This window comes from Botryllus schlosseri, chromosome 12 (genome assembly GCF_051294905.1).
Source record: "Botryllus schlosseri isolate E-star chromosome 12, Bs_hap1, whole genome shotgun sequence".
NCBI lineage: Eukaryota > Metazoa > Chordata > Ascidiacea > Stolidobranchia > Styelidae > Botryllus > Botryllus schlosseri.
This window is the reverse complement of record NC_137247.1, coordinates 20,466,261-20,482,333: the sequence shown is the minus strand read 5'-3', so window position 1 is coordinate 20,482,333 and position 16,073 is coordinate 20,466,261. Positions and strand designations below refer to the sequence as shown.

Here is a 16,073-nt window from a genome sequence, read left to right as displayed (position 1 = left end):
AGCTAAGCGCTGAGTTAGAAGTAACGCTAATATGTGATTAAAATCGAATTATGATTATGGGTAATTGTAGCAAAAGCGAGGTTATGCGAATACGTGTAGTGAGATAAGATGAAGTTGCGTTATGCAGAGTTAAGTTAGTTATAAAATCCCCATTCCCAGTGATACTGGTATATTTAAATAGTTCAAAGCCGAAATCTAAATTGTCGGTTAAAAATAGCAGATTTTGCCGCGGAACATCATATAGAATCCCAATGGAATGCTATATTATAATCCGGCGAAAAGTCGCGTCACTATTTTTATCGAAGTAACATTGACGGTATAGTTACGGTAGTTTAAAAGGGTAGCGCGTAAATACGCGCGTAAGTCAATGTCGCATGAATGACATATGAAATCACAAAAATTAATATCCTGGAATTGGTAGTTATGTTCCGCGGAGATGCCGTGAATTCAAAAAACGAACAAAAAATAGATTGGTAAATAACCAGGGTGGTTGGAAGTGATTTACACGGTAATATGAAGGTAGGAGAAACCGCAAAATTTATAATCAGAATCGAAATGGGGGTGTTGAACAATCAAACAACTGTAAGCAAATGGTATGTTACACGACCAAGGTAGGCTATTCGTGCAAAAGTGAAGTTGTATATATGGAAATAGTAAATAGTGAATCAGAAGTAATTATTCGATTTCACGGGAGGGAGAAGCACTTTTACCGGGCGATCGAGAGTGTAATTCCCGACGAGGAATGGATGTGATAATTTCGTTAGAAAGCAAAACGCTAAGATTCAAATAATAGTTTTTAAGGCCGTAATATAAAAACGAAACCAATGCACAATGTTCTGTCAGTGTCAGAGTATCACTCAAATCTGGTTCTCTGAATGTCATGGCGATGAATATAGGAACACAAACAACGAACATAATTATATGGAAAGCACGAATCGAGCAATAACGAGGAAATTTGCTGCTAGCCGATAAAGCCAAGTGAGATAAATCATTCTCACTGCAAAATGCATTCCCGAAATTCGAAGGCAAGTAAACGGATTTACCGTGTAAGGGTGGAAAAGTCCTGGATGGCTCCAATAGCAGTTGTTAGTCCAATTGTGTAGGAGGCGATTCGTCCTTTGTTGAAGCTGAAATCATCTCACGAGCGTGCACCATATGGGAGGGTGTGACGTCTGATACCTGCTAGAGTTGTAACCTGAGTCCCACGTAATGTGTGGCTGGGTGGATATACTTAGCTCTTTCGTAGTAAGACGCACGTTCCTGCGTGAAGTCCTTGATCTGACAATTTCAACGCGAATGCAACGACAGCATTGCCTCAGATAGATATATTGGTCGAATATGTATGGAATATACAGTAGGATATCGCAGATGAGTCTCCCTTGTAAAATGAGATGCACGAGCTGATAAATGGCAAGTCACATGGTAGCGAGAAGAAAGATATAAGTCACGTGATATACAGATATGAGAGAGAAGGGGCAGAGCTCCACATCACCCCTTCCAAGGAGGCGTGATTAGCGACAATACAAAATGACATTTACTACATGAATTGAATAGCAGTACGATTACGAGACATAGTAATCGGAACATAAACACATAGCGTGTGGTTGAAGGTGGTAAGGCCTAAGTGTGCAGTGAATATAGCATTGGTAGAAAGGCGATAACATCAATTTAAAATGCAATATTGTAGCCTGATGTTGCAATATTTATACAACATGATAGCGATGAAACCATATATGAGATAGTGTATTGATAACACGTTAAGGGTTAGATTAAATATAGTCAAAATGGCGAATTGGTCATATCTGAGGCAAGTTTTTTATTTTATCAAAAGAACAATAAACGAAAAAAAATATGTACACAAAGGAATTGACATTAGGTCTGGCGAATGCGTCATACGCTAGAACAAATTGTTGGTAACTCGAAAATAAGTGTCTGTTATTTGTAAATGCAAAATCCTATAAGCGGAATCTAGTGTATGGTTTGGTAGCATATTCAAGTCAAAACTACTTTTGAAAGTAATCAAAACACGTGGTATAGGAAGTAACGAAAGTAGGAAACCGATGTCTGGGTTTTCTAGCGACCAGAGACTGCTTTTATGAGTCAATGGAGTTGAATAGAAAAAGTTACTCAAATGATGGTCTGGTAGTCGAACCGCTTAAAATGGCGAGATTTGTGGGAAATTTCCTGAACCATTAAGATTAACGACCATTGAAATAGTCACAAAGACCGGGGCCCGAAATTATGCGAGCCGTATATATTTTCGGCAAGAACAGTCGTATTGACGCATTCGGTAATGGGTAGCCTATACGAATGAATCAGTCCATCAGTCTTTTGGAAGACCGAATAATTATTTATATATAGTTAAGCCATGCACCGGGGGCCGCGAACCTGCCTGGAATAATTAACAGTCAATGGTAATCGCACATTAAGGATTGTATTTAGATCCAATTAGTTCACTCCGCCAAGGTTAAAACGCGTATCGCCTGTTGTGCGAATATTCTTCACGACTGTTCAAGTCGGCTTTAAAATGCGTATAATACGTGGTGTTACCAAAGCCATGTTGAACTTGTATGTCCCGAAATGTTGACATAGGCCGGAATCGGAGAGCGGAGGAATGTTGTGTCGTAGTGAGCATTTCGGCGGTTCGCGATAGACCCGTTGGCAGACGACGACGAATCTGGGATGCAAAAGCAATATCGGCAGCAAAAAGGCTATTTCACAAAGTAGGAAAATAATAATGGTAATATATTAGTATAGCCTAATGACAAATTGAAAAAGAAATTAAACACGATAAACACTTCGTATGTCAGCGGACCAGATATGAGGTGGTGAAAATCTGCACCGATAGGGAGTATACGCTATAATGTGAGCGTAAGTACTAAGTATTGAATCGATTCCATACGTGAAGGAGCGACGCAAGGCGGTTATATAAGCCTTGTGAGTAATTTGAGATTTCAAGTAGAAGTTAATAAAAATTTACGGAATCTCGAAGTGAATGGAAATTATGCCGGGTTATCCGGGTGTTTTGATCAGTTCAAAAGTATAGTAATTGAATATTTAGCATAAAAGCATGTCAAGATGAATGTAATCGTAGCGTAACGCGGGGACTTCGTCATAAATTACGAAGTAACGTCGTGAAAGTAGAATGTACAAAATGTAAAGAGGGGTATTAAAAATAGCTTAAGTAATGACAAATGTGTGTATTGTTAGGTAGCATAATGGCATTGTTTAGTGCTGCGAACCGCAGTCATGTCGAAAAAAAAGTCTCTAGCGATGTACACAGCATGGTATACCACAAATCCATACACATTGATGAATCTGCGCGCCATATGCTATCCAGATATATAAAAAGGTTTCCGGAAATAAATTGACGTGAATTAATCAAGAATTTGGTCCACTAACGGATCGAAAGAAGGGATAAAAATAGTAATTAATCATCACTGCACGCCACTTACATATCGCAAGTGTAAGAACGTGCGCCCGACTACCCCAGTATAATGTGCTTCGAAGACTCACACATGGCAATGCCTGGTGACGTATCGACCGGTAAGATACGTCTAAACGACAGTCTAAATATTAGGTCAAATTCCCCAACACTGGATAAATAATTTATCCAAAAAACCGTATATACACTAATAGTGTCCGATCGTGGATCATTTCGATAAAAAAGCGTACGGGCGAGAAGCGATTCGACCGAATTTCACCTCAACTTCGTTATGTAATGATGGAAGTTTATAGCATGAGTTAAAATCGCATGTTTACAACCCATAGATTCCCCGGCCGGTAGAATCGCTGAGTCACGCACAAGCAATTCCCATGTCTAAAAACGATTTGGAGAGATAACATGGCCAAACCCACTCATTACACACGATCCCAGGAGCAAAAGTGAACTCGTAGACCCGGTACTTCGACCCTAACCTTAATTAACAAGTTCCCCCGAGTAGCGACAATGGGCAACGTGATATTCAAAATTTAACAGATTCGTGACTATACAAACGTTTCACGGATAGGTGACCAGATGTCAGTAATAGGTAGCAATGCCATGAAATGTACAATGTACAATGTATAAAGGTAAAAGATATGTATAGCTAATCGCCTGTAAAACTATAGGTTGCAAAATCTGAGTATGTTCAGATGACATTATAGCGGGTAAGTATATAAGGACGTAAATTACGGAAAAAAAATGACAATTTGTCACCGTGTTAAAACGGCCTTATTTAAGTATAGGTAATTAGAAGTAAGCGAAAATGTCAAAGACCTAGTATAAAGAAAGTAAGCAAGTCAATGTTTGAAGAAAATAGGGAAGTAACTTCCGTATTTATTAATTCCAGCTAAGCGCTGAGTTAGAAGTAACGCTAATATGTGATTAAAATCGAATTATGATTATGGGTAATTGTAGCAAAAGCGAGGTTATGCGAATACGTGTAGTGAGATAAGATGAAGTTGCGTTATGCAGAGTTAAGTTAGTTATAAAATCCCCATTCCCAGTGATACTGGTATATTTAAATAGTTCAAAGCCGAAATCTAAATTGTCGGTTAAAAATAGCAGATTTTGCCGCGGAACATCATATAGAATCCCAATGGAATGCTATATTATAATCCGGCGAAAAGTCGCGTCACTATTTTTATCGAAGTAACATTGACGGTATAGTTACGGTAGTTTAAAAGGGTAGCGCGTAAATACGCGCGTAAGTCAATGTCGCATGAATGACATATGAAATCACAAAAATTAATATCCTGGAATTGGTAGTTATGTTCCGCGGAGATGCCGTGAATTCAAAAAACGAACAAAAAATAGATTGGTAAATAACCAGGGTGGTTGGAAGTGATTTACACGGTAATATGAAGGTAGGAGAAACCGCAAAATTTATAATCAGAATCGAAATGGGGGTGTTGAACAATCAAACAACTGTAAGCAAATGGTATGTTACACGACCAAGGTAGGCTATTCGTGCAAAAGTGAAGTTGTATATATGGAAATAGTAAATAGTGAATCAGAAGTAATTATTCGATTTCACGGGAGGGAGAAGCACTTTTACCGGGCGATCGAGAGTGTAATTCCCGACGAGGAATGGATGTGATAATTTCGTTAGAAAGCAAAACGCTAAGATTCAAATAATAGTTTTTAAGGCCGTAATATAAAAACGAAACCAATGCACAATGTTCTGTCAGTGTCAGAGTATCACTCAAATCTGGTTCTCTGAATGTCATGGCGATGAATATAGGAACACAAACAACGAACATAATTATATGGAAAGCACGAATCGAGCAATAACGAGGAAATTTGCTGCTAGCCGATAAAGCCAAGTGAGATAAATCATTCTCACTGCAAAATGCATTCCCGAAATTCGAAGTCAAGTAAACGGATTTACCGTGTCGTGTAAGGGTGGAAAAGTCCTGGATGGCTCCAATAGCAGTTGTTAGTCCAATTGTGTAAGAGGCAATTCGTCCTTCGTTGAAGCTGAAATCATCTCATAAGCGTGCACCATATGGGAGGGTGTGACTTCTGATACCTGCTAGAGTTGTAACCTGAGTCCCACGTAATGTGTGGCTGGGTGGATATACTTAGCTCTTTCGTAGTAAGACGCACGTTCCTGCGTGAAGTCCTTGATCTGACAATTTCAACGCGAATGCAACGACAGCATTGCCTCAGATAGATATATTGGTCGAATATGTATGGAATATACAGTAGGATATCGTAGATGAGTCTCCCTTGTAAAATGAGATGCACGAGCTGATAAATGGCAAGTCACATGGTAGCGAGAAGAAAGATATAAGTCACGTGATATACAGATATGAGAGAGAAGGGGCAGAGCTCCACATCACCCCTTCCAAGGAGGCGTGATTAGCGACAATACAAAATGACATTTACTACATGAATTGAATAGCAGTACGATTACGAGACATAGTAATCGGAACATAAACACATAGCGTGTGGTTGAGGGTGGTAAGGCCTAAGTGTGCAGTGAATAAAGCATTGGTAGAAAGGCGATAACATCAATTTAAAATGCAATATTGTAGCCTGATGTTGCAATATTTATACAACATGATAGCGATGAAACCATATATGAGATAGTGTATTGATAACACGTTAAGGGTTAGATTAAATATGGTCAAAATGGCGAATTGGTCATATCTGAGGCAAGTTTTTTATTTTATTAAAAGAACAATAAACGAAAAAAAATATGTACACAAAGGAATTGACATTAGGTCTGGCGAATGCGTCATACGCTAGAACAAATTGGTGGTAACTCGAAAATAAGTGTCTGTTATTTGTAAATGCAAAATCCTATGAGCGGAATCTAGTGTATGGTTTGGTAGCATATTCAAGTCAAAACTACTTTTGAAAGTAATCGAAACACGTGGTATAGGAAGTAACGAAAGTAGGAAACCGATGTCTGGGTTTTCTAGCGACCAGAGACTGCTTGTATGAGTCAATGGAGTTGAATAGAAAAAATTACTCAAATGATGGTCTGGTAGTCGAACCGCTTAAAATGGCGAGATTTGTGGGAAATTTCCTGAACCATTAAGACTAACGACCATTGAAATAGTCACAAAGACCGGGGCCCGAAATTATGCGAGCCGTATATATTTTCGGCAAGAACAGTCGTATTGACGCATTCGGTAATGGGTAGCCTATACGAATGAATCAGTCCATCAGTCTTTTGGAAGACCGAATAATTATTTATATATAGTTAAGCCATGCACCGGGGGCCGCGAACCTGCCTGGAATAATTAACAGTCAATGGTCATTGCACATTAAGGATTGTATTTAGATCCAATTAGTTCACTCCGCCAAGGTTAAAACGCGTATCGCCTGTTGTGCGAATATTCTTCACGACTGTTCAAGTCGGCTTTAAAATGCGTATAATACGTGGTGTTACCAAAGCCATGTTGAACTTGTATGTCCCGAAATGTTGACATAGGCCGGAATCGGAGAGCGGAGGAATGTTGTGTCGTAGTGAGCATTTCGGCGGTTCGCGATAGACCCGTTGGCAGACGACGACGAATCTGGGATGCAAAAGCAATATCGGCAGCAAAAAGGCTATTTCACAAAGTAGGAAAATAATAATGGCAATATAATAGTATAGCCTAATGACAAATTGAAAAAGAAATTAAACACGATAAACACTTCGTATGTCAGCGGACCAGATATGAGGTGGTGAAAATCTGCACCGATAGGGAGTATACGCTATAATGTGAGCGTAAGTACTAAGTATTGAATCGATTCCATACGTGAAGGAGCGACGCAAGGCGGTTATATAAGCCTTGTGAGTAATTTGAGATTTCAAGTAGAAGTTAATAAAAATTTACGGAATCTCGAAGTGAATGGAAATTATGCCGGGTTATCCGGGTGTTTTGATCAGTTCAAAAGTATAGTAATTGAATATTTAGCATAAAAGCATGTCAAGATGAATGTAATCGTAGCGTAACGCGGGGACTTCGTCATAAATTACGAAGTAACGTCGTGATAGTAGAATGTACAAAATGTAAAGAGGGGTAATAAAAATAGCTTAAGTAATGACAAATGTGTGTATTGTTAGGTAGCATAATGGCATTGTTTAGTGCTGCGAACCGCAGTCATGTCGAAAAAAAAGTCTCTAGCGATGTACACAGCATGGTATACCACAAATCCATACACATTGATGAATCTGCGCGCCATATGCTATCCAGATATATAAAAAGGTTTCCGGAAATAAATTGACGTGAATTAATCAAGAATTTGGTCCACTAACGGATCGAAAGAAGGGATAAAAATAGTAATTAATCATCACTGCACGCCACTTACATATCGCAAGTGTAAGAACGTGCGCCCGACTACCCCAGTATAATGTGCTTCGAAGACTCACACATGGCAATGCCTGGTGACGTATCGACCGGTAAGATACGTCTAAACGACAGTCTAAATATTAGGTCAAATTCCCCAACACTGGATAAATAATTTATCCAAAAAACCGTATATACACTAATAGTGTCCGATCGTGGATCATTTCGATAAAAAAGCGTACGGGCGAGAAGCGATTCGACCGAATTTCACCTCAACTTCGTTATGTAATGATGGAAGTTTATAGCATGAGTTAAAATCGCATGTTTACAACCCATAGATTCCCCGGCCGGTAGAATCGCTGAGTCACGCACAAGCAATTCCCATGTCTAAAAACGATTTGGAGAGATAACATGGCCAAACCCACTCATTACACACGATCCCAGGAGCAAAAGTGAACTCGTAGACCCGGTACTTCGACCCTAACCTTAATTAACAAGTTCCCCCGAGTAGCGACAATGGGCAACGTGATATTCAAAATTTAACAGATTCGTGACTATACAAACGTTTCACGGATAGGTGACCAGATGTCAGTAATAGGTAGCAATGCCATGAAATGTACAATGTACAATGTATAAAGGTAAAAGATATGTATAGCTAATCGCCTGTAAAACTATAGGTTGCAAAATCTGAGTATGTTCAGATGACATTATAGCGGGTAAGTATATAAGGACGTAAATTACGGAAAAAAAATGACAATTTGTCACCGTGTTAAAACGGCCTTATTTAAGTATAGGTAATTAGAAGTAAGCGAAAATGTCAAAGACCTAGTATAAAGAAAGTAAGCAAGTCAATGTTTGAAGAAAATAGGGAAGTAACTTCCGTATTTATTAATTCCAGCTAAGCGCTGAGTTAGAAGTAACGCTAATATGTGATTAAAATCGAATTATGATTATGGGTAATTGTAGCAAAAGCGAGGTTATGCGAATACGTGTAGTGAGATAAGATGAAGTTGCGTTATGCAGAGTTAAGTTAGTTATAAAATCCCCATTCCCAGTGATACTGGTATATTTAAATAGTTCAAAGCCGAAATCTAAATTGTCGGTTAAAAATAGCAGATTTTGCCGCGGAACATCATATAGAATCCCAATGGAATGCTATATTATAATCCGGCGAAAAGTCGCGTCACTATTTTTATCGAAGTAACATTGACGGTATAGTTACGGTAGTTTAAAAGGGTAGCGCGTAAATACGCGCGTAAGTCAATGTCGCATGAATGACATATGAAATCACAAAAATTAATATCCTGGAATTGGTAGTTATGTTCCGCGGAGATGCCGTGAATTCAAAAAACGAACAAAAAATAGATTGGTAAATAACCAGGGTGGTTGGAAGTGATTTACACGGTAATATGAAGGTAGGAGAAACCGCAAAATTTATAATCAGAATCGAAATGGGGGTGTTGAACAATCAAACAACTGTAAGCAAATGGTATGTTACACGACCAAGGTAGGCTATTCGTGCAAAAGTGAAGTTGTATATATGGAAATAGTAAATAGTGAATCAGAAGTAATTATTCGATTTCACGGGAGGGAGAAGCACTTTTACCGGGCGATCGAGAGTGTAATTCCCGACGAGGAATGGATGTGATAATTTCGTTAGAAAGCAAAACGCTAAGATTCAAATAATAGTTTTTAAGGCCGTAATATAAAAACGAAACCAATGCACAATGTTCTGTCAGTGTCAGAGTATCACTCAAATCTGGTTCTCTGAATGTCATGGCGATGAATATAGGAACACAAACAACGAACATAATTATATGGAAAGCACGAATCGAGCAATAACGAGGAAATTTGCTGCTAGCCGATAAAGCCAAGTGAGATAAATCATTCTCACTGCAAAATGCATTCCCGAAATTCGAAGTCAAGTAAACGGATTTACCGTGTCGTGTAAGGGTGGAAAAGTCCTGGATGGCTCCAATAGCAGTTGTTAGTCCAATTGTGTAAGAGGCGATTCGTCCTTCGTTGAAGCTGAAATCATCTCATAAGCGTGCACCATATGGGAGGGTGTGACTTCTGATACCTGCTAGAGTTGTAACCTGAGTCCCACGTAATGTGTGGCTGGGTGGATATACTTAGCTCTTTCGTAGTAAGACGCACGTTCCTGCGTGAAGTCCTTGATCTGACAATTTCAACGCGAATGCAACGACAGCATTGCCTCAGATAGATATATTGGTCGAATATGTATGGAATATACAGTAGGATATCGTAGATGAGTCTCCCTTGTAAAATGAGATGCACGAGCTGATAAATGGCAAGTCACATGGTAGCGAGAAGAAAGATATAAGTCACGTGATATACAGATATGAGAGAGAAGGGGCAGAGCTCCACATCACCCCTTCCAAGGAGGCGTGATTAGCGACAATACAAAATGACATTTACTACATGAATTGAATAGCAGTACGATTACGAGACATAGTAATCGGAACATAAACACATAGCGTGTGGTTGAGGGTGGTAAGGCCTAAGTGTGCAGTGAATAAAGCATTGGTAGAAAGGCGATAACATCAATTTAAAATGCAATATTGTAGCCTGATGTTGCAATATTTATACAACATGATAGCGATGAAACCATATATGAGATAGTGTATTGATAACACGTTAAGGGTTAGATTAAATATGGTCAAAATGGCGAATTGGTCATATCTGAGGCAAGTTTTTTATTTTATTAAAAGAACAATAAACGAAAAAAAATATGTACACAAAGGAATTGACATTAGGTCTGGCGAATGCGTCATACGCTAGAACAAATTGGTGGTAACTCGAAAATAAGTGTCTGTTATTTGTAAATGCAAAATCCTATAAGCGGAATCTAGTGTATGGTTTGGTAGCATATTCAAGTCAAAACTACTTTTGAAAGTAATCGAAACACGTGGTATAGGAAGTAACGAAAGTAGGAAACCGATGTCTGGGTTTTCTAGCGACCAGAGACTGCTTGTATGAGTCAATGGAGTTGAATAGAAAAAATTACTCAAATGATGGTCTGGTAGTCGAACCGCTTAAAATGGCGAGATTTGTGGGAAATTTCCTGAACCATTAAGACTAACGACCATTGAAATAGTCACAAAGACCGGGGCCCGAAATTATGCGAGCCGTATATATTTTCGGCAAGAACAGTCGTATTGACGCATTCGGTAATGGGTAGCCTATACGAATGAATCAGTCCATCAGTCTTTTGGAAGACCGAATAATTATTTATATATAGTTAAGCCATGCACCGGGGGCCGCGAACCTGCCTGGAATAATTAACAGTCAATGGTCATTGCACATTAAGGATTGTATTTAGATCCAATTAGTTCACTCCGCCAAGGTTAAAACGCGTATCGCCTGTTGTGCGAATATTCTTCACGACTGTTCAAGTCGGCTTTAAAATGCGTATAATACGTGGTGTTACCAAAGCCATGTTGAACTTGTATGTCCCGAAATGTTGACATAGGCCGGAATCGGAGAGCGGAGGAATGTTGTGTCGTAGTGAGCATTTCGGCGGTTCGCGATAGACCCGTTGGCAGACGACGACGAATCTGGGATGCAAAAGCAATATCGGCAGCAAAAAGGCTATTTCACAAAGTAGGAAAATAATAATGGCAATATAATAGTATAGCCTAATGACAAATTGAAAAAGAAATTAAACACGATAAACACTTCGTATGTCAGCGGACCAGATATGAGGTGGTGAAAATCTGCACCGATAGGGAGTATACGCTATAATGTGAGCGTAAGTACTAAGTATTGAATCGATTCCATACGTGAAGGAGCGACGCAAGGCGGTTATATAAGCCTTGTGAGTAATTTGAGATTTCAAGTAGAAGTTAATAAAAATTTACGGAATCTCGAAGTGAATGGAAATTATGCCGGGTTATCCGGGTGTTTTGATCAGTTCAAAAGTATAGTAATTGAATATTTAGCATAAAAGCATGTCAAGATGAATGTAATCGTAGCGTAACGCGGGGACTTCGTCATAAATTACGAAGTAACGTCGTGATAGTAGAATGTACAAAATGTAAAGAGGGGTAATAAAAATAGCTTAAGTAATGACAAATGTGTGTATTGTTAGGTAGCATAATGGCATTGTTTAGTGCTGCGAACCGCAGTCATGTCGAAAAAAAAGTCTCTAGCGATGTACACAGCATGGTATACCACAAATCCATACACATTGATGAATCTGCGCGCCATATGCTATCCAGATATATAAAAAGGTTTCCGGAAATAAATTGACGTGAATTAATCAAGAATTTGGTCCACTAACGGATCGAAAGAAGGGATAAAAATAGTAATTAATCATCACTGCACGCCACTTACATATCGCAAGTGTAAGAACGTGCGCCCGACTACCCCAGTATAATGTGCTTCGAAGACTCACACATGGCAATGCCTGGTGACGTATCGACCGGTAAGATACGTCTAAACGACAGTCTAAATATTAGGTCAAATTCCCCAACACTGGATAAATAATTTATCCAAAAAACCGTATATACACTAATAGTGTCCGATCGTGGATCATTTCGATAAAAAAGCGTACGGGCGAGAAGCGATTCGACCGAATTTCACCTCAACTTCGTTATGTAATGATGGAAGTTTATAGCATGAGTTAAAATCGCATGTTTACAACCCATAGATTCCCCGGCCGGTAGAATCGCTGAGTCACGCACAAGCAATTCCCATGTCTAAAAACGATTTGGAGAGATAACATGGCCAAACCCACTCATTACACACGATCCCAGGAGCAAAAGTGAACTCGTAGACCCGGTACTTCGACCCTAACCTTAATTAACAAGTTCCCCCGAGTAGCGACAATGGGCAACGTGATATTCAAAATTTAACAGATTCGTGACTATACAAACGTTTCACGGATAGGTGACCAGATGTCAGTAATAGGTAGCAATGCCATGAAATGTACAATGTACAATGTATAAAGGTAAAAGATATGTATAGCTAATCGCCTGTAAAACTATAGGTTGCAAAATCTGAGTATGTTCAGATGACATTATAGCGGGTAAGTATATAAGGACGTAAATTACGGAAAAAAAATGACAATTTGTCACCGTGTTAAAACGGCCTTATTTAAGTATAGGTAATTAGAAGTAAGCGAAAATGTCAAAGACCTAGTATAAAGAAAGTAAGCAAGTCAATGTTTGAAGAAAATAGGGAAGTAACTTCCGTATTTATTAATTCCAGCTAAGCGCTGAGTTAGAAGTAACGCTAATATGTGATTAAAATCGAATTATGATTATGGGTAATTGTAGCAAAAGCGAGGTTATGCGAATACGTGTAGTGAGATAAGATGAAGTTGCGTTATGCAGAGTTAAGTTAGTTATAAAATCCCCATTCCCAGTGATACTGGTATATTTAAATAGTTCAAAGCCGAAATCTAAATTGTCGGTTAAAAATAGCAGATTTTGCCGCGGAACATCATATAGAATCCCAATGGAATGCTATATTATAATCCGGCGAAAAGTCGCGTCACTATTTTTATCGAAGTAACATTGACGGTATAGTTACGGTAGTTTAAAAGGGTAGCGCGTAAATACGCGCGTAAGTCAATGTCGCATGAATGACATATGAAATCACAAAAATTAATATCCTGGAATTGGTAGTTATGTTCCGCGGAGATGCCGTGAATTCAAAAAACGAACAAAAAATAGATTGGTAAATAACCAGGGTGGTTGGAAGTGATTTACACGGTAATATGAAGGTAGGAGAAACCGCAAAATTTATAATCAGAATCGAAATGGGGGTGTTGAACAATCAAACAACTGTAAGCAAATGGTATGTTACACGACCAAGGTAGGCTATTCGTGCAAAAGTGAAGTTGTATATATGGAAATAGTAAATAGTGAATCAGAAGTAATTATTCGATTTCACGGGAGGGAGAAGCACTTTTACCGGGCGATCGAGAGTGTAATTCCCGACGAGGAATGGATGTGATAATTTCGTTAGAAAGCAAAACGCTAAGATTCAAATAATAGTTTTTAAGGCCGTAATATAAAAACGAAACCAATGCACAATGTTCTGTCAGTGTCAGAGTATCACTCAAATCTGGTTCTCTGAATGTCATGGCGATGAATATAGGAACACAAACAACGAACATAATTATATGGAAAGCACGAATCGAGCAATAACGAGGAAATTTGCTGCTAGCCGATAAAGCCAAGTGAGATAAATCATTCTCACTGCAAAATGCATTCCCGAAATTCGAAGTCAAGTAAACGGATTTACCGTGTCGTGTAAGGGTGGAAAAGTCCTGGATGGCTCCAATAGCAGTTGTTAGTCCAATTGTGTAAGAGGCGATTCGTCCTTCGTTGAAGCTGAAATCATCTCATAAGCGTGCACCATATGGGAGGGTGTGACTTCTGATACCTGCTAGAGGCTGAACATTTGTGGGCCAGCATCCATTTTCCAATTTTTGATCCATCGGTACCACATCTCCCCTATATTAGTTACTTTTACATCCCTAATTGTACTTGTATTCCAGCAGAATTACGAATTGTTGAGTATCGAGCGATAGCCTCTATCATGCTTGCGGAAAATAGGGATTTAGTACTCGAGTATAAAATTAGAGTTACTTGAGTAAACTTGAGAGGTTATTAGTGATTCTGCTGGAGTTTATATGAAGGGAAGTCCTGATAAAACCTTGATTATTTCAGAGAAGAATAGAGGACTTCTTTCGATATTTTGATAGTCTCCGTCGTACTGTCGGATGTCATGAAATTGTATACATGCATCTAGTACTACGCAAAATTTCAAGGCTGGTACTCAATGGTTATGTTAGTAATTATATGGAATGTGTGGGGATCGAATTGGAGCGTAAAGTATGCTCGTATGGCATAGAGCCCTTCGAAATGAGTCCACATACCTCGTAAAATTCCACTCCAAGCGCTGCGGCTTACCTCAAGCGAACAAGTATTTCGTACTTTTGGAGTCAAATCATCTTTCTTATGATAAATTAACATAGAGAGAATTAATCAGAAAATTATGTAGAGTACCGTAGGCATCGATACATTGAGTGAAATGGACTTCCTTATTTTAAATTAAAACGGGCAGAATTAATCGAAACAATTTGCAGAGTCCCGTAGGCTTCAAGACATAGCTCAGGTGAGATCAGAGATGTGCGTAGAATTTTAATACATCATCAAAATCCCCTGAGGTTGGGGATTGGTACAACCTTGGAATCACATACTCATGCTTGATTTGTTTTCATAGCCCCGACCTTGGGAGTCGCTTGTATGCGTCTAACGAAAATAAAAGTCGTAAAAATGCCATATTGTGTAGCTTTATTTCCAGAAATTAAAGGCATTACTGCACTTGCTTTTATACTTCAAAATGTATATGCTATCCGGACAAAAGAACTGATATTAATTATAACTCAAAGTATATGATACTGGGAATTGAAAGTGAAATATATAACTACTACTTCTAAAAGCAGAATATGTATTTCATGTTTTTAGTCCAGAGAGTTTCAAAGGTGGTAAGCTAAAACAGCTCTAAAACTAAAAAAGAAAGTAAAAGTCCACTCTTCCAGATTAGGACACACCATGGACATATATGCTAGATTACGATATGACAAGAAAATGCAAGATTGCGAAACATCAGTTTCAAACGTTATGATGAGCCATATACTTTGATTAATTATTTCATATGGGCGAAGGGCGACAATGTGGTGTGAACGGAACCACGCCAACCTTCCACCTAAATCATATTCACCGATACTTTCGTGAAATCATACTGGTCACTCCATATCCACTGCGCACGAAGCGCGACGAAAATTCTGTGCTTTACTAAACTTTTATGAAAACTAAATGTTAATACTCCGTGAAAACAGCTTCGAAATTCCTCAGGCTATCTTCCTGATTGGAAGATTGAACTACTTCTATTTGACAAACTGGAAATAGCGAAAAGTAAGTAAGTAGATTACAAAATATTAAGAAGTAGAAGTGGCGAAAATCAGATCTACTTGAGTAAGTACCAGAAGTAGAGGAAAACTACTGAGTACTTCGAAAAAGTAGAAGTACTTCGTTACTGACCACCTCTGTTTACGGGCAGTATGTATGTACCTTCAAATTTATAAGTTCGAGCTTAAATCGAAACGCGATTTTATGGCATCATTTGAGTTTATATTAGTTCTATTTTTGACGGTTGCGACCAAACATTCTTTTTATGGCTTGCTGTAGCTTAGATTATATTACACAACAAGAAATGTTGTCACACCTGAGTTTTTGAGAGTATGTCTCATAGGTCCCCGGATCGTGTGC

The 16,073-nt window shown here is 38.7% G+C and overlaps 2 long non-coding RNA genes across 2 annotated transcripts in view; one reads left to right on the top strand and one right to left on the bottom strand.

The window, feature by feature from the left end:
* The window catches only part of LOC145451877 (uncharacterized), a 110,193-nt gene that overhangs the window by 15,166 nt on the left and 78,954 nt on the right, over window positions 1-16,073 (bottom strand). The gene's annotated exons all lie outside the window — the stretch shown is intronic.
* Window positions 1-16,073, top strand: part of LOC145451876 (uncharacterized) — a 328,627-nt gene that overhangs the window by 243,616 nt on the left and 68,938 nt on the right. The gene's annotated exons all lie outside the window — the stretch shown is intronic.